Source organism: Amblyomma maculatum, unplaced genomic scaffold (assembly GCF_055883805.1).
Source record: "Amblyomma maculatum isolate TAMU_Amacu unplaced genomic scaffold, ASM5588380v1 scaffold_15, whole genome shotgun sequence".
Taxonomy (NCBI): Eukaryota; Metazoa; Arthropoda; class Arachnida; order Ixodida; family Ixodidae; genus Amblyomma; species Amblyomma maculatum.
The window spans coordinates 8,545,457-8,565,361 of NW_028146740.1; the positions used below are offsets into that span (position 1 = coordinate 8,545,457).

The 19,905-nt window shown below is 46.9% G+C and overlaps 2 pseudogenes; one reads left to right on the top strand and one right to left on the bottom strand.

Moving 5' to 3' along the window:
* Positions 1–19,905, bottom strand: part of LOC146172009 (transient receptor potential cation channel subfamily M member-like 2) — a 765,506-nt pseudogene that overhangs the window by 119,996 nt on the left and 625,605 nt on the right.
* On the top strand, positions 4,280–7,175 carry LOC146172011 (uncharacterized; annotated as a pseudogene).

Sequence of the window (19,905 nt, forward strand, 5' to 3'; positions counted from 1 at the left end):
GAAGTAACAAACAAAACACAATTTATGCACAGCAAGAGACAATACAAAGGAATACACAAGAACACTTGAAATGCAAAGACGAGAGGTTCACAGAATACAAACGCTAAGCATGCAACTACAGAGGTATTCAATACCACAGAGGCTTTCAACACAGATCAAACACGAGAGAGTCATATAAACAAACACCAAGTTGTTCACCGGGCACTGTTGCAGTCCGACGCCTCGAGAGTCACGATGTGGCCGCCATGCAAGACGTGCGCCGCTCCCCCGCAGGTCCGTGGGCTTGCCAGCAGCGGGTGATCCCCGGGAGTCCAGTCGAAGCACTAGCGAACACGCCGCAACCCCTGTCTGACAGACTGACTGACTACACAAGCTGCGCGGTCTCCATAAATAGGGCGCGTCGCGTCTGTCTGTTAATACGAGTCAAAGCTAGCACGCACACACACTTAGCTTCGCTAGTTAGAGCGCTCTGTTTTACCCCCGTCGAGCCGCGCGTCGTCATTGGCTGGGAACCGTAGAAATCTCTCGAGAGCTCTGGCGTATTCGAGACTGATGAGTCACCTTCATCGCCGGGTGATGAGAAAGAGGGCGACGGCGACGCGTGCAAAGCTACGCGCTCTCTCGGAGATTGGCGTTTGAGCGGACGCTGTGCAGACGTGTTCCGCATGAGCTCCCGCCTTGAGACCGATTTTCGGCGGAACGCGGTGTGCCTTGGACTTGCGTTTTGTGGGATCGTCTGCAGGCAGTTGCCCTATACGTATGGACACCATATTATGGCAAGTGTTCCCCCCTTTTGGGGTTTTTTCACGATTTGTACTCGACCACGGTGCGGCAAAATCAGGCCTAATCATTAGGCCGAGCCGACGCCTGCGGCACCGGGCTCCGGGGCTGTGACTTGTGGTTGTGGGCCTTTGCGAGGCTGAAGACAATGGAGTACTCCGTTGAGGGAGAATCTATAACGCCCGAAGAGTTCGAGGCGGGATAATGGACCTGGGTTCTGAAGGCGCAAGATCGATTCAGGAAGTCTGTGTACGGGGATCACTCCGAGATTAGGGCTACCGAGAAACAGGCGGCAGCGACGGGCGCCAGATGCACGGAGCAGCCCAAATCAAGCGGGGGAAAGCGCTGGTATGGAAGGAACGGGGACCGTTTCTGAAGATGCCAGCCAAGTATTTCAAGGTTGTGTGCCAGCCCAAGAATTGGGACTTGAGTGTAGTGACGCCGAGGGAGCTCGGATGTGCCTTTAGAGCGGCAGCGGAGCTGACGAATGCGACTGCGGTGGAGGAAGACCTGGTGCGGGTCAATGAGACAAACAACACGATGACGGTGAGCATGCCGTGTATGAATCGTAGTGGGACATATGCGAATGCAAAGACGCTTAAGCTGAGCGGTCGTGACCTTGAGGTTTCGGCGTACATGGCGGCGCCGGAGAACTCTGGAGTAATTTACAATGTGTACAACAGATGCCCATTGGCAGAAGTTCGCGCAGGCATCTTGAAGAAGAACGAAGACATGGGCATTTTGGATGCGAGACCTTTGGGCAAGTCAAAGATGATTCAGATCACTTTCAGGGGTAAGTGCGTTCCCCGGCAAGTTACTTATTGGAACTGTCTGTGCGCTGTAATCCCGTATAGAGAGTTAGTCGAGACCTGCTCTAACTGCAGACGAGTGGGACATCGGGCGGACGTTTGCTATTGTCCGAAGACTAATCTGTGTCGCCGTTGCGGGAAGGAACATCCTGCACCACCGGATGGAGAGTCGCTGACCTGCACGCCGGACTGCATCGTGTGTCATGGGGCGCACAGCACGGGAAGCCGCAACTGCAAGTTTCGCCTGACGGTCTGCAGCACAGCAACGAGGACAAGAGCCAAATTGGCAAGGAAGAGCGGCGTTCGAGGCCCAGGAAGCGGTCATCTAGCGGTGCGAGAGGCAATAGCAAGAGAAGGGACCGGTCAGCTTCCTTCCCGCGACTGCCCGCACCCGAGCCTGGCAAAGGAGGAGGGAAAGGTTCCCGTCATGGAAGAAGTCCAGGTGCTCCGAGGGAAAAGGTGAGCTGGCCAAACGCGGGCTCCCAAAATGAGACTGCTCTAGAGAAGGAGCTACAAAGGCAGGCGTTGTAGCAAGCCGAAACTATCAAAAAGAAGGAAGCTAGGATGGCAGAGATGGAACGCGCGCTTAAAACCGGCAGTGTAGAAGGGGTACAGACGGCGCTGGCCCAGGCCCCACAGAAAGCGGCGCAGGCGAACGTTGCTAGCGTGGACGATAACACAGCTATGGAAGTGGAGATTCGGGGGATGGTCAAAAGGCCTCCGCCGGCAGATGTGGGAGCTCATGCAAAGAGAGTAGCAGAAACTGCGGCGGACACGCCGCAGCCAGTAGTTAAAGTCACTAGTCTTAGGAGAGACATGCCTACCCTTGCTGAAAGAGTAGGAAAACTGGACGAAAGACAGGATAGGTTGGAAGGTCGGGTCGACAGGATCGAAGGCAGACTAGGCAAGATTGAGGAGCATCTTGACGCCTTCACCAATTACTTGCGGGGTTTACAGACCCAAGTAATGGGTATGTTTAAACACCTAAATGCTATGTTAGACGCTAGATTGCCTCCCGTAGTCGGCCAAGAGCCGATGTTAGTGAACCTAGTGCCTCACCATGTCCCCTCGCCAGCAAATTGAGGCCTGGCAGTGGACCTGCAGGGGCTTCCGTCGCAAGCGGGGGAACCTGCAATTGCACATACAAAATCTAGATAGTAAGCCGGAATTTATAGCTTTGTAGGAGGCTAGCGGCTCGGTTTAATTACCGGGATTTAAGACATTTACACCACCAGAGATTGATCGGGGGGCGTATCGAGCGTCTTCACGGCCATGCTAGTCCATTGCAACAACACAGTGATTCAGCATACCATAGATAGCAGCAGGGAGGACTACGGCCTGCTGGAGATTTTGCCCAAAAGAAAGGGCGATAAGAGTCTGTTTGCTCTTAATGTACTCTTCTCCAAAAGATAAGGAGGTGGGCTTGGCAGACCTTCTGATAAAGACGCAACGGCTAACGGCTAGGTCTCAACTCATTGTGGTGGGGGATTTCAATGCACCTCATCCGAAGTGGGGCTACATCCGAGCCAGCCCGAAGGGAAATAAACTTTGGCAGGTTGCCCAGTACCAGCGATGTACGATCTTGAACAACCCGCTAGATCATACGAGGATAGGCAACAGCGTGAGCATAGACACCTCTCCAGACCTCACATTTGTGAATGGTATCAGGGATGCAAAGTTGATACACACGGGACAGCCACTTGGAAGTGATCACTATATCCTTTCCACGATATTTATTGCTGCTAAGAACAAAGGCAAAGTGAAAGGAATTCGAGTTACGGACTGGGACCGATTTCGGAATGTCAGGAATGACACAGTGAACGGGGAAATCGAGGACTTAGGATCCTGGATTGAGGCACTCAAGCAGGCGGTGAAGGGTACCACAGAAAGACTCCAACGGAGGAGGAGGGCTCTACGGCTGACTCCAGATTGTTACACATGTGGGAAGCACATGCGAGTCTCCTTCGGAGGGTGGAGGAAACAAAGGCATAATGGTGTCTTCCGTAGAAAGATGGCCAAGTTAGAATGAGAAATCGAAACGTACACATTGCAGTTGCAGTGAAAACAGTGCGGGCTGATTTGTGACCGGATGTATGGGCGATTCGGATGCAAAAAAAACATGGCAGTTGTTGAGGCACCTTTTAGACCCGGCGGCAACCAAATCTGCGCAGAAGGGGCAAATGGCTAGGTTAGTGCATCGGTATCAAGGCACGACTGGGGAGTTTTTAAATGAACTCCGAAGACGTTACATAAACGCAGAGGCAGGCGGCTGCTTGCCGGATTACTCGGGAGAGGAAAACTTTGAATTAGATGCCGACTTTACGGTGGCGGAGGTGGAGTTTGCAATGGGTCAGCTTCGTACCACGTCCGCAGCAGGTCCGGACAGGGTTACTAATAAAATGCTCAGGAACCTGAATTTCAAGTCAATGGGGGCACTAACGAATTTTGTGAATAAATTTTGGGTGGCCGAGGAGATTCCGCAAGAGTGGAAGCATGCAAGGATTACATTTATTCCTAAAGCAGGGAAGAAGCTCTGCATTGAGAATCAGCGTCCCATCTCGCTAACGTCGTGTTTAGCCAAATTGATGGAACATGTGGTCCTGAACTGGCTTCAGGGTTATGTAGAGGACGAGGAGTTGATACCTGAAACAATGTTTAGCTTCAGGGCTAGTTTATCAACGCAGGACGTCATGAAACAGCTCAAAAAAGACGTGGTTGGTCCTGGGTATGGCACGGGCACCAAGGCTATCTTGGGGCTCGACCTAACTAAGGCCTTTGACAATGTTACCCATGAGGCAATATTGAGGAACCTATCGGACATAAGACCGGGGGTTAGACCCTTCCGGTACATCAGATCGTTTCTGGAGGATAGGACTGCGGAGATTATAGTCGGAGAAATGAAATCGGATCCCTTCCCATTGGGGGGCAGGGGGACACCGCAAGGGTCGGTATTATCGCCGTTCCTATTTAATCTCGCCTTGATCAAGATACCACCCAGGCTGCAAGGGATATCGGGACTTAAACATACATTTTATGCGGATGACATTACTCTTTGGGTAATAAGAGGCAGTGACGCACATTTAGAAGAACCTCTACAGCACGCGGTGGATATTGTGGAGGAGCTAGCAGGGGAAGCAGGACTCTCGAGCTCTCAGCCCAAGTTCGAGCTTTTTGTGCTGAGGGACAAACCAAGAGGGATACATCCGAGGCACTATGTGCCGCCACCGCCTTTAGAGGTCAATGTGGGGGGAGTACCGGTCTCTGAGGTCCAAACAATCAGGATCCTGGGTATGTATCTGCAGACTAAGAGGAAGAATAGCGAGTCCTTGAAAAGGCTTAAAAATACGGTCAATGCTATCGTGAGGCTAATCAGGAGAATCGCCAATCGTAAAAGAGGTGTTAAGGAAAAGGACTTGTGTAAGCTGGTGCAGGCGTTTGTGCTCAGTAGAATAGTGTATGTGACGCCTTATTTGAAGTTGGCCGCGACGGAAAAAAGCAAGGTGGAGGCTTTCATTAGGCAGGCGTACAAAGCGGCGCTTGGGTTGCTTCACAATGCGTCTACCGAAAGGCTGCTGGGATTAGGGGCGCACAACACTTTAGAAGAACTACGGGAGGCGCACTTGGTGATGGAGCTCGGTAGGCTTTCAAAAACAAAAGCAGGAAGGGACATATTGGAAAGGATCGACATTGGAGTTGACGCCCCAGCTGGTGACACTAAAATTCAGATTAGGCGGGAAATACACAAGGGCTTGTACATAAAACCTTTGCCCAAGAACATGCATCCAATACATCACGAGGACCGCAGGAAGGCAAGCGCCAAAGTTTTACATGCTAAGTATGGGTAAGTACGAGAAGTACAACGGGACAGTCTATGCAGATGTCGCCGAGCATAAGGACAAGAACGCATTTGCAATGACGGTGGTGGACGGGCGGGGACGCTTGACCGCCTCCGGGTGAGTCAAAACCCGCTCCCCAGAAACTGCAGAGGAAGCGGCGATAGCACTAGCTATTACTAGTAGTAATGCTGACTTGATCTTCAGCGATTCAAAAACAGCCATCCGAAATTTGGCGAGGGGCAGAATATCTGTCACAGCGGCGCGATTGCTGAATCGGGCCACGGGGCGAGTGACTACGGAGGCGGAAATTGTCTGTGTACCTGCACACACAGGGAACCCTGGGAACGAGACGGCTCACATGAATGCTCGAGGTTTCGTCAGCCGAGTAGGTGAGCCGGACGTTCCGGGAAGGTTCGCGAGAGATGGGCTGGTATCCTTTCATGACATTACTAATTATTTTAAACTTGAGCGGAGAATTTGCCCACCCCCGGACAAGCAATTGGTGAAGGCGCAGAAATGCGTCTGGCGACGATTGCGGACTAGATGTTTCTTCAACCCATACGTGTTGAGCAAAATCTACCCGGACATTCAGCCGGAGTGCAAATGGTGTCAGGAATTGGCAACCTATGACCACATATTATGAAGCTGCGGCATAGCACCCCCACCGGCGGATATTATGCGTGATCCTTCCCTCGAGCAGTGGGAGGCCGTGTTGGCGAGCTTCGACCCGGTCGTCCAGACCAGGGCCGTGGAGTGGGCCACTCTCACGCAATCGGCACACATTTTCATCAAGCCTGCACGGCGCGAGGCCCGCGCGGCGTCGCGTAGAAAGCTCGAGAAAAACCTCCTTCCCTGCGCGAGAGAGCGCGTAGCTTTGTACGCGTCGCCGTCGCCCTTTTTCTCATCACCCGGCGATGGCGCGGACTCATCAGTCTGGAATACGCCAGAAAGTTCCAGAATGTTCTACGGGTCGTGGCAAATGACGACGCGCGGCTCGACGGGAGGAAGACAGAGTGCTATAACCAGCGAAGCTAAGTGTGTGTGCGCGCTAGCCTTGGCGCGTGTTAACAGACAGACGCGGCGCGCCCTATTTAAAGAGACCGCGCCGCTTGTGTAGTCAGTCAGTCAGTCAGCCAGTGGTTGCAGCGTATTCTCCAGTGCTTCGACTGGACTCCCGGGGATCACCCGCTGCTGGCAAGCCCACGGACCTGCAAGGTAGCGGCGCTTGTCTTGTAAGGCGGCCACATCGTGACTCTTGAGGCGTCGGACTGCAACAGTGCCCGGTGAACAATTTGGTGTTTGTTTATGTAACTCTCTCGTGTTCGATCTGTTGTAAAGCCTCTGTGTTATTGAATCATTCATTAATTGCACGCTTAGCGTTTGTATTCTGTGAAGCTCTCGTCTGTGCATTTCAAGTGATCTTGTGTATTCCTTTGTATCGTCTCTTGCTGTGCATAAATTGTGTTTTGTTTGTTACTTCTGACTCCGATCCTCACTCTGGTTTGAACCGGCGACAGCTGGGCACCAAACGGCCACCCCCTTCTGTCTCTACAAGATAGTTGAATTCCGGCTGAGCTTGCCACGCAGGTCGAGGGCATCTCCTTTCCGACCGGAACAGCTGCCCCCCCTCACTGTAAGGGTGTCTGGGCGTGTGCGCATCATTAAGGGCGCATCGTTAATAATACCCCATAATTATTAACGGGTGACAGCCACCCAGGTCGCCGTCAGCCATGGGTTGATGGCGATCTAACACGGAATCGTCCACACATGCTCTCTGACGAAAATAAAGTTTTTCCATCCATCCATACGCGCTCTCTCGCGCGGGGAAGGCGGTTTTTCTCGAATCTTGTGGAAGTTTCCATGCGGCGATGCGCGGGCCTCGCGCCGGCTTAGTAAAAATGTGCGCCGATTTCGTGACATCGTGTCAGGTGGTATCAGCAAAGCGGTGATTAAGTCGACGAACGTAGGAACACAAACCCAGGTAACTCTAGTTCTTTGGCGGACTGGGTTGGCTTCTGTCCAGTCTTTGCGAATCCGGTCTGACGCCGTCTTTATCGACGAGATGCCCGATAAACAGAGAGTGGCGTGCTCCAAAATAACACTTCTTGGAGTTCGGCACGAGGCCAGCTTTGTGCATACTGTCCAATACAAGAGCTAAACGGTCATTGTGCCCGCTGAATGTCTTCCCGAAAATCACGACATCGTCCAAGCAACACATACACACCTCCTATTTTAAACAGCAAAGTATCGTGTCCGTGAATCTTTCGAAGGTGGCGGGTGCATTACAGAGACCGAATGAAGGCCATCAGGTGTAATGCAATTTTCCCTTTGTCGGCCGCATGGACAGATATTTGCCAACGGCCAGATCTAAGGTCAACGGTGGAAAAGTAGGAGGCAGAAAAAAGACAGTCAATGGCGTCATCTATACGGGAAAGAGGATACATTTCTTTTCTAGCGACTGCATTTAGACAACGGTAGTCAACGCAAAAACGGCAGGAAACCTGTACACATACAGCGGACGATGGAGGCACAACGGTTTCTTCAGAAACACAAAACACACATCACTACACGAGCCTTCCATCAGATCAGGGGTATCACATTTTCCGATGCGCCGAGCACTTCACCACCCAAAGAAACTTTAACACTGCACATTCCAATAGCAAGCAAGCAATGGCTCGCGACTCGCGCCACAAAACTGAACACTTTTATCCCACTTAAATAACACTTTTCTTCCGAGGCGACGCTTAAATGCAGCGCTCATTACGGATATGGAGGCCCCGGTATCAACTAAAGCCATCACAGGTACACCATCGACTAAAACGTGGACTTTGTTCTCTAATATCAGCAGAGGCAGGGGTATCTCGTCTAACAGCGAATGTCCAGCGACCTCACACCCATCGGTCGCGCCGACTAGAAGCCTCACGCACACTAGGTTATCTGCGACGTAACCTAAAGGGCTCATCCCCGGAAATAAAGAAACTAGCCTATATAACATCATTTCTCCCCAAACTAGAATATGCGTCATCCGTTTGGCACCCATCACCAGTGTATCTCGCTACCGACCTTGAAGCCGTACAGAATCGCGCATCTTGGTATTGGTGAGAGATGGCATTGCCACTTTGCGTATTCGCGCAACTCTGAAATGTCGTGCTTTCATTTGATGGACGAAAGTGTGAAAGGCCAGGCTTAGGGAGGCAGGGTTCCCAGAGGTCGAAGGCTATGTGAAAGAATGATGTCAAAAATGAAATCTGATCACGTGCGTGAAGCAAGCAAGCGCCAGAAGGCCGCAGTTATTGCTTACATTTACTTACCGTCTGAAGAAAGTGGGGCGCAAATTTGAAGTTGACGTTTGATTTTCGTCTCGAAGAATTGCTCGCTCTATTCGCTCCGCAGTGTGTTTTGTCTCGTCGCGGTAAAGCCCTGACATTCTGTTCGCTTTTCTTTGGTGTTCAGTTGTCGCGTGCATGAACAGCATGTTCACAACGCAGTAGCGCCTGATGTTGTTTCTTTTTGTTAAATGATTTTCCATTTACCCGGAATAAACTGGTGTTTTAATTTCAGAGACTGGATTTGTCACTCGTCGGGCGAGACCATGGCTCATGGACCAGTTTTTTGAAGGCGCCTCAGTATAAATATTGTTTGTAATAATAAATCTTCAGCTGAAAGTCAGCACTAGTTACGTTGTGTGTGCAAATGTCCCCGTCTTTTTCGCACTGTAAAAATGTACTCGGCATAATCTTTCCAGCAACATACTACTTGTAGCCGGGATTTATAAACTTTATTCAGACTTATCTAATTAGCAGCATTTAAAGTACTCGAACTTAGACGAGTGCAATTATACTCAGCATAAGCTATCTAGCGACATATGACTCCATTATGTAACATAAAGTGCACAGTGTAATAACAGGTAAAATTCCATGGGTCTAATTATGACTTGCTATTAATCAAGTGTTATTATACTCGACATCGGCTATGAAGCAATGTAATACTAGCATTGCTATGACTTCAAGCAATGATTTGACTTTGAGGTTGAGCTGCGACTTTTGTACAGAGTAGAGCTGAAAACAGTCTAGTGTTGGGATATCGTCACGATCTTTAAATATCTAAACCGTTCAAATCGATTCAAAGGTGTCCAGTATATTTCACCTTATAGTGCAAACACCTGCAACGCCGGCTATCTGCGCTCCCAAGCGCTTGGCAGGCCAATTCTGGCCCCTCAAGATGGTCACTTCAGGCATCACCCCTGTTCATTGCCCGCTATAGGCGACTTCCACATCAGCAATTTTTTTATAACCTACTTGAGCCAGTTGCTACAAGCGGCCATGTGATTAGGGTCCTTGCTCGTCAAGAAAATCTCTCGATCGCTGAGACATGAATGCTTGTGCATTGCTAGTTGAGGATTTTTATTGTCCGTTACAAATTACGTGCGATCACAATGTTTGTCTGAGCGGTGGACTGGTGCAACAGGCGCAGAAGACCTTTTAACGTGCACGGCGGCCCCTTCTGCAGTAAAGGCGCGATATCAAGGCCATGGTTGTGAGAGGTGCCATGACAGCGTACTGATTCTTTCAAGGAGTGCGTGAATTGCGACACCACAGCATGTCACAACGCTAGGAGGAACGGCAACTCTGGCTCATCTGGGACAAGGGAATATAACTCAACCTGCAGGGCTCTTAGATGACAAAAGTCAGGTGGCTGTTCCTGGACAACGCAGGCACTTTTGCATGGCTTGGTTAAAACGCATTCATATCGATGCCAGGTCAGCGACCGAGTATTTGTAGCCGGGGCAGCGAACGGAGCACATCGTGATCTTTCATCTTGCCTTCAAGTGTTGGCTTTGCTACATCTGCTTCCTGTTACTTTTCCGTGCGCCTGTGTTCCCCGCTGATCTCCCGCAACGGGGACTGAGATCGCTGATTTAAAACCAAATTAAGTAAGGAGTTCAGGAAATTTAAAGCATCTATAGAATTCATGACCAAGGAATACAAAGCTACGAAAGGTAAATGTTCTAGCATCAAGATTGAGAACGCTGCTTTGAATGCGACTAATGAGCTTCCGACTCAAGGACTAGAAAAACTAAAGACTCAAATTCATAATAATTCTCAGAGGTTAACCGCTCAAGATCAGTATTCGAGGACAAAAAAGCGCCGAAGTGAAGAGTATACGGTTTGGATGAATGAGAACTTTGCATAAGTGCTCAAAAAGGTCGAATAAGCTTTGGGAGATACAAATATTAACAGCGCATTGAGGTCTGCCACCGCGTTCTTGTGCGGACAATTGGGATCATCATCATCATCATCATCATCATCATCATCATCATCATCATCATCATCATCATCATCATTTATTTACCCTTAAGGGCCCTTTTGTTAGGGCATTACATAAGGGGGGGAACAACCGTGACATAATACATTGGTCGATAATACAATAATATAAGACAGAAATACATGGTACAGGGTTCATCTTGTAACTATTCTAAAAACAAAACATCAACGTTAAACATCAACATAAAAGACACTGCTGCTCAAGAACAACCTGAAAAAACGACACGCACTAAGAAGCGCGGAAGAATCATTCAGTACTTGAAATGTACTGTTAATAATTGCCTGAATTTATTTGGTTCTGTTTCAGTGACAATGGCATCAGGGAGTTCATTCCATAATGAAATAGCGCTGGGTAGGAAAGATTTATTGAAAGAGTGAGTGGAGCCGTGTATGCGTTGTAAACTTAAAGAGTTAAAGAGTCGGCGTGAAGTGCGAAGCGGCGTGGAGGACAGAGGATCTTAGCTGTGGAAAGTTGTAATATAATTTGTGGAATAAGCAAAGCTGTGAAATTTTACGCCGAAGTGCCATGGGTTGAAGATAGAGGGATGATTTGATAACAGTTACGCTATGTCGTCTGTCATACTGCGATGTGATAAAACGGGCCGCGCGATTTTGGATGGCCTCGAGCTGATTGATTAGATAGGTCTGATAGGGATTCCAGATCGCTGAGGAATATTCGAGTTTGGAACGAATGAATGTTTCGTAGGCGAGTTGGCGGATAGAACGGGGTGAAAAGGCGAGGGATCGTCTGATGAAATCAAGCAACTTGGAAGCATCCTTACAAAGGTTTTCAATGTGCTCAGACGAGGTTAGTTTATTGTTTATAATGATACCAAGATACCTGTATGATTCTGCTTCGGAGAGTGGTATAGAATTTAATGAGTACGAATAGCTGAGGTTATTGTGCTTTCTTGATACATGCATAAACTTACATTTAGAAATATTCAGTTGCATTAACGATGTGGAACACCAAGTTTCTATGAGATTTAAGTCACGTTGAAGCAGAGACTGATCTTCGTTAGTAGATATGCGACGGTAAAGGACACAATCGTCGGCAAAGAGGCGGATACAAGATGAAATGTCATTAGGAAGATCGTTGATGAATATAAGAAAAAGGAGTGGTCCCAGCACCGATCCTTGAGGGACACCAGAGATAACTTTAGTATTTTCCGAACTGTGGTTGCCAATAACTGTATATTGTAGGCGGTCGCGAAGAAAGCAATCAATCCATGATAAAGTCAAAGGGTCAATGTCGACGGACGAGAGCTTTGCCATTAAACGCCGATGCGGAACGCGATCGAATGCTTTGGAAAAATCTAGGTAGATAACGTCAGTTTGAAATAAAGAATCTAGGTTTAAGTGAAGGTCTGTGGTGAATTGGAAAAGTTGGGACTCACATGAATAGCCTGACCTGAAACCGTGCTGTTTTTCATAAAAGAAAGAATTATTGTCGAGGTGTGATGCAATCTGTGAGTATAAAATGTGCTTCAGTAGCTTGCATGGAATGGATGTTAATGAGATCGGGCGGTAATTGGAAGGATCGGATCGATCACCTGCCTTGAACACGGGAGTTACTTTACTAGTTTTCCAATCGTTTGGTATTTCACCACAAGAAATGGATTGGTTAAAAATAATTTGCAAGAAATGGCTTGAAATGCTCACTGTTCCCTTCAATATTTTTGCAGTTATGTTGTCCGGCCCGCTTCCTGATTTGCGGAGATTACCCTATCGTCGCTCTTAAATGACTCGTAGTTCACTGCGTTATCTCCCTTTAAACAATTTACCTTGTTATCTTGAATCCGATCCTGCTTTCTTTGATTCTTCTTCCCTAGCCAGCTTATATGGTTCCAGAATTTTCTTGCTCCGCCTCTAGAGGCATCGTGTATATCAGCCATCCAGCGATCGGTGGACTGTCTTATTTTACTTTGGACGAGGGCCTGCACTTGAAGTTTCTTTTGTCGATATGATTCCCATTTTTGGTCGATTTCCTCCTGAGATACCTGTGCTTTCTTTGCCATTCGGTGTTCCCTTGAAGCAGCCCGTCGTTGTTCAATAGCTTCCCTGATTTCCTTATTCCACCAGCTCCGTGGCTTCCTCTTTCCATTCCAACGGTTTGCTACCTTAACCTCCTGAATTTTCCTCCTTATGAGTAGTTCTACCTGTTCATAATCCCAGTCTTCCATGGGGCTTTTCTCTATTGCTTCCTCTATGTCTGCTGCTATCTGCGCTATTTGATCGTCGTTTAATTTTGCGTTTACGTTTTGTCTAAGTTCCATTTCTCTTTTCATCAAGGGCCCCATCTCCAACGACAGCAGCGCCACTGCCATCGGAGGCACAAACGGCGGGTGATACGGCAGGGGTCAAAGCCTTTGTCAGTCGCCGACGAAAGGATTAACCAGAAACTTGGTCGTCAGTATCAGTTAAAGCGGTTACAGGCACACCGCCCACTTAGAGTTCGAGAAGGTTGCGTCCATCAACAAATGTAAGGGGAGTATTTCCGGTCCGAGTCGTCAATCCAGCGTCCCCTCCGGTGGCTACACTGGTTATTTCTTCAAAAAGGAGCCAGAATAGCGGGGGAAACATGGGTGGCGAGGTTGCGATGATCGGATAGGAGGGACCGAGGGGATGGCGAGCGGCTAGACCTGCGCAGGGCTGGAGGGTCGAAGGTGAGAGGAGGGTCTGCAGGTGGCGGTGGTAGGCGAGTTCAGTAGCGGTCGCGTCAACCATAATTCAATTCAATTCAAAGCGTTCTTCATTTCTCTCAGAGAGAAAAAGGCCCTCAGGCTAAAACCTATTTACAAAGTAGCTTGACTGGGCCCGGAGCCTTCTTCAGGACAACATACAGTATACAGAATTCATACGTGCTTATGGATTATAAATAAATAAAAGACTTCACAGTCAATAAATACAAAAATATAAACGTGAATAATTTTCACCAGTGGAAAGAAACTGAAAGTGGGAACAATGGAACAAGTAAAAAAAAGGAGAAACGAATACAGACAAGCAAATATCAAGTATAAGAAATCGAGAAAACATTACCACTCAGCTCTCGTGGAATCCATGAGGACGAAAAGAAACACTTGTAAGCATATTTTCTTCCTGAGATAAAACAGATAGCAAACGGAGGCACGCCAGGAAAAACCAAACTCTAGATACTAAAGAAAAAAAGCTATTATTATTCATAATGTACTTCAGGAAATTCCTCATAAATATGTTCTTTTTGAGACCGGTATTTCCATGCCACCATTCATTTGCATTCAATGTACACGGTATCAAGAACTTAATCATTCGGTTCCCATAATTAATACGTTGCTGAGGTACTGTCCATTCTAGTTTTTGGCGTGCATGTCTAGGTTGATCAGTTTGTTTTAAGGATGCTAATTTGAGAAGGAAGTTACTCCGGTGCGAAGCTTTACAATCATTAGAAGCAAAACGTTACATTGTATCATTTTGTTCACTGGTGGAGCATTATGTACAACAAATAACGGTGGTGTATGTGCTAGGCAGTCTGCAGATGAAATAATACGAATCGCTTTTTTTTTTTTGCATACGAAGAAGTTGGTTTATATGTGTACGGGCAGCGGTTCCCCAGACGAAATGGCAATAGTTTATTTTTGAGCGAAATAATGTATGGTATAACCTTTTCTTCATTTCCATTGGCAGCATATCATGCCATCGGCACAGCACACGTATAGTTTTTGATAAATTACGAGTGATGTGTTAAATTTGGTCAGACCAAAAATACTCCTAGAAATTTATGCTTCTCGACTACTTCAATGTTATTGACTCCGAGGGTTAGCGACAGAGGTGCGGGTGTTATACGGTTTACAGGACGAAAAATTATTGTTTGAATGTTTTGGTGTTCACGTGCAAGAAGTTATTATTGGACAAGTGTAGCAACTTTTCTAATATTGCATTTCCAGTAACCAGTAATTCATTTGAAGATCTGCTGGAAAAAAAAAAACAGGCTAGCGTCATCGACCTAAGTCACTGTAACCTGCCTCTTCACTGCCTCGCATGCACTAAAGAACGTAAAAAGAATGCAAACCCCTTTCCGATAAATGCAAATCTTACAGGAAAAATAAAGACTGCATCACAAGGAAGATAACTGAGGCCGAAATAATTCTGGAGTTTGGGGACCGCTGCATCAGCACTCCTTCCCTTGCGTTATCGGACAAAGTGCTGGCGTTGTTGGCAAGGCGTAAAACGAGTTTCCGCATGCGCATTGCATGTTTTTTCTGTCATGTTTCAAGCCATGTATATAAAACTTCTGGAAATAAAATCAGTTGTCCGTCAGCGCTGTGTTTGTGTCCTGATCTTCGCCCTCGTCCTTGGCGCTGTTTATTCCAAACAGGTAAATCATAAATTTCGCCACGTCTGTAATTTTCACAAGGTCATTAATAAATTAAACAGAAAAGGGCCTAACGTACTTCCCTGAGGAACACCACATTTAATACGTTCAAAGTAGGAGCACAAGCCATTAATGCTACACATTGTTCGCGTTTATTGAGGTATGATGCAAAAAGGTGCAATGCACTTCCTCTGACTCCATATCTAAGCATTATCTTCTAGAATATTACGATATATACACTGAAAAGCTGTACCTAAAGTTAGTAAATTGTCTTCTATATATTTTTTAATTAATTCTTTTTGTTTCAGTAAAGCAGACTCAGTTGATAAGCCCGGGCGGAAACCAAACTGAGCGTCATCGATAAGGGAGTGTCTGTTAGAGAAGCGTTCTAGACGCTTAAGCAAAATTTTTTCCAGTGGCTTTGAGAATATGGGAAGAATCGACACCGGGCGGTAATTCCTCATTGCATGCTTTGAACCACCTTTGTGAAGAACAATAACCTTCGCTTGCTTCATTTTATTTGGAAATGCACTGGATGAGATTGATAGGTTGAAAATATGCGATGAGTGAGGCGCAAGGAGACTGGATACAAACTTAATTGGCTTAATTGTGAGACCCTCAGTGTCGGAGCTAGGACTGTTATTCAGTGCCATAAGCGTAGAGAATACGGATCAGTAGGCTGCAAAAATAAGGAATTATTTACATGTTTCATAACTGAGCAGTCTACATCTTTGTTGTAAGTAGTATTCGGAAGATTGATAAAGTACTGGTTGAACCCTACTGAAAAAATTATATCAGGCAATAATCTCACTGTTTCTCACACAATCTCACTCAATTCACGAAAGAAATCACGTACAAGTCGCATATAAGTACATAACGTATCATAGTTTCTTCTACATTATCATTAAATATATACGATATATTATGATAATGATGTGCACCGTATGAGCGTCTATGCTATTAGATGAGATTTTATGAGGTTATTGCCCCGTAGAACGTTTGGTTTTTCAGTAGGGAAGCGGTCCGCTAGCGCGGCTCCCGTTATTGGCGACGCGTCAATAATTTGCTCTTTGATAACCACTTCGTGCCTTGCGTAGTTCAACATTCAATGAGTTCCTAAGCTTTTTGAAAGCCATTAGGTCATCTTTTTCCATACTTAATGTAAACTTTTGATATAATCTATATTTGGCTCGCTCCCCGACACGACGACGAGTACGAGCGGCCGCGGCGTTCGGGGAGCCGGCGACGGCGACGCCACTCGGGCAACGTTAATAGAAAGTTCTATTAACGTTGACTCGGGGTCCAGGCGCTCATCCCGTTAGTCGCGGCGCCGCCTCTCGAGCAGCTCTACAAGCAGTTCATCCAACAAGTCGCGCCGTCAAAGCCGCTAAGACGCCGGCGCCGCTCTTACGAGGAGCGCCCGCCGCGGCGCTACTACGGAGAAGACCCCGAGATCCCCGGCAGGCCTGGATGCCCCATGGCCCGCCTCCGCTCTACTAGGGCGACTCGATGATGCCGCCTACGATGACATACATGCGACGCACGGCGCGTATCTTTGAGCGTGTACCACCGCGTTTTCCGCGCTACGTGATGGGCCGCCGGCGATGGCCGACGTACCGCCCGTGACATTCGAGTCATCTGAGGGCCATGATGATGACCACCAATGTCTCTCCTTTGATCCTGTGAAAAATTTCGGGGGTTTCCTTATTTTCTGTTTGTTTTCGCTTTGTTATGCATAAAAATGAGAATTGTAGAAAATTTTAAACTTTTCAATGAATGACATGTAAGCATCATTAACGCAAGCATGGTTGTACAGGGTCTTGAATATTTGGCGGCAAGCGCGCCAACGGCCGGGATGGAGCTTGTCTCATTGCTCGACAGATGACGCATCATGTTAAAATAGCTTTTCGACTCTCTTCTGCGAAAATTGTGCACGCCACCGAAAGCAGTTTTTTCTCGATTTCGAGAAATCTAGGCAAGTACCGATGTTGAATCACTTATCAGATAACGTAGACTATATTTTGCTACTTTGTGAACGTTATTTCAGCTCGAATGGGTTAGTAGATTTTGCATAGGAATGTTTTAAATCCCAGCCCCCAAATATTCAAAACCCTGTAGACGTCTGACCGATCCAAGTTTTCTATTGTTTGCCTGAACTCTATTAAGTTTTTATTACTGAATTTTATAAATGGGTATGTAGAAGTTGTACATCGGCGTATTTTTTTATTGATACAAATATTGGACAGTGATCACTAATATCACAGGATATAGTGATATTAGTGATCTCAGTTGCCCACAGTGAACTCTTGAGTCAACATTAACGATAAAGAAGGGAATGATGCTCAAGCTGGATGCCGTAATTCGTGCTGGTGAAGAGATCATATTCGATTCAATGATACTGTAGCATGTTATGTGGGGATCTCCTCATGCATATTGATAATGAAGTCTCTACCCAAAACTAAGCTATACCAGTTCAAAGAGCAGAACTCTAGAAGGTTGTTGAAATATTTAAAAAGAAGGTCACAGTCTCCGCTTGGAGGTCGGTAGATAACGGATATGATGCATTTGTTATGGCGCAATATAAAATTTCATACCGATCTGTCACAGTCGTAAAGACCTCAATGTTTTCACATGCATAGCAAGGTTTTATGTATATGGCAACACCCCCTCCTCATGACTGCCTGTTTATGTAGTAGAGTGAAGAGAGATCCAACGGAACAAACTGCTTCTTTCTTGGTACCACGTTTCACTAAACATGTAGCAATCGATATATGGCGGGAGCTCATTCAAGAGGCCACCAAGAATTTCATGTTTATACTTTATTGAACGAATGTTTAGGTGCAACGCCGCGAAAGAATCGCTTTCGTGTATATAGTTTCGCAATGTACGAGGAAGAACACGATCAAGATATATTTGTAACTGACATTCACAGGGAGAGAAACATCAAGTTATTGACCCAGAAGAATATGGCTAACAAGGCAATATTGGGCCGTGTTTGTCTAATGGAAACTTGGTTTTCATTCATCCAAAAATAAATTGTATTCTGCTCGCTAGGCATCTGTATGAAAATAGTTGCTAACGTATGAATCTGCAGCAGTCTCGAAGCGAGACCAGATAAAAGGTAAACTGTCATCATCAAATGTGCAACAGTAAGGGTCCTTTCTATAATAAAACCCAAAGCCTCTTGGGGCATCCGCAACGATTATGAAGATTTTTTTACAAGTCATGCGTGTAGTTTTTGAAACTGAAAGCGATAAAACGACGCCTTTATGACGCAAAATCTTTGACACGTGATGGGCAAGAGCGTAAAGCGAGGAGAATGCCTTTTCTACACCGCATGACAGGAGTGATAGGTGCTGTGTTATCATGTTCCATCATAGCGACGCAAAAGACTACAGCGTTCAGTTTTATTGTGAAGTGGGCATTCTTGGAATACCCTCATAGATTTACAATCTTTATGATTGATGAAGTGTCGGTTTGTGGGGCAAACATTTGGCCATTTCGCACCCAGAAGTGTTATTTTACGTCGCTTTTGCGCGCAGTCGCTGTACCAAGAAGACACCTTAATTTTCAGCACAAATGCTCATTTACGAACTCCGCTAGTCCGACTCAAGCCCAATGGATGTTGCATTCAGTTTTACCTGGCGAGCTTCCTCAAGAAAGTTGTTACGTGTTAAGTTGTTCTCTGAGTGAACTGCACTAGTGTGTTTTAACAGAACAGTTCTTCGCCATTGGGACACGATGAGCAACTTCGATGTGAGTGGAATTTCCAGTTTGCTTGCAATCGGGGTCAAAATATCAAGAATTTTTTTGGCGAACTGTACGGGACACCTTTTATCTCAACGTTGGCAATAAGCGAATACTGTTCCATGTTCCGAATTCGGCTTTCATGGGCCTTCACCGGGTGCTCAAGTTCACTGCATCATGTCTCAAGGTTCTCGTTAGTCGTGTTTTTAGTTCGCATTTCTTGTTACCCTTCCCACATGTACTTTAAGCTTACCTTGATTTCTCTCATTTCTTTTCAGAACTCCCTGTCAAACGATTCATTGATGTCCTTTAGTTCAGCCCGGATTTCTTATTTTAACTCTTCCATAAGGGCAACAAGTTCTTTTCGCATCGTCGAATTGATGAAACACTGTGGCAGCAGCAGCAACAGTTCAAACTTGAAGAAAATTTGAAAGATTGAGAAACAGCACCAATCTGCGTGAAAGTTCACAGGAAAAATTGTGAGCAGATTGTGAGAGATTCCGCTGTCGCCGCTGCTGCCAAGTTATTTTCTGCTCGGATGTCCAGTGGTTGTATAGCGTCGCTGTCGCTGGTTGAACCAATCCCTTCGATGATTCTTCGGTGCCACTTCCCAATGCGACGCTTATGTTGGCTGGCTTGACACTGCCGTTGTTATCAGAGCACGTGGCACCACTTCTGCATCTGACGTTGAGCCGCAGAGGCGAGTTCGCCTGCGTGAAAGTTCACAGGTAAATTGTGAGCAGATGAAGTCCGCTGTCGCCGCTGCTGCTAAAGAGTATGGAGGTCTAGAATGCGAAAACCAGCGGCTGTGATAATGGCGAGACATCTGGCCAGCGTATGAGCAGTGGAAGCAGATGGGTAATCCGTCCGAGGTGAGCCATTCTGAACGGTTATGACAAAGGTAGCACACTGGGATCGAAAAGCGGAGTGGGAGCAACAGCAGCAACTATTGGTGTGGGGTATGTAGAACAGAATAGTATCGTTCGGAAGGTCAGCAGGAGTTCAGACCCATGCTCGCAAACTCGTGGCGAACGACTGCTATGAGGGCAATAGTACCT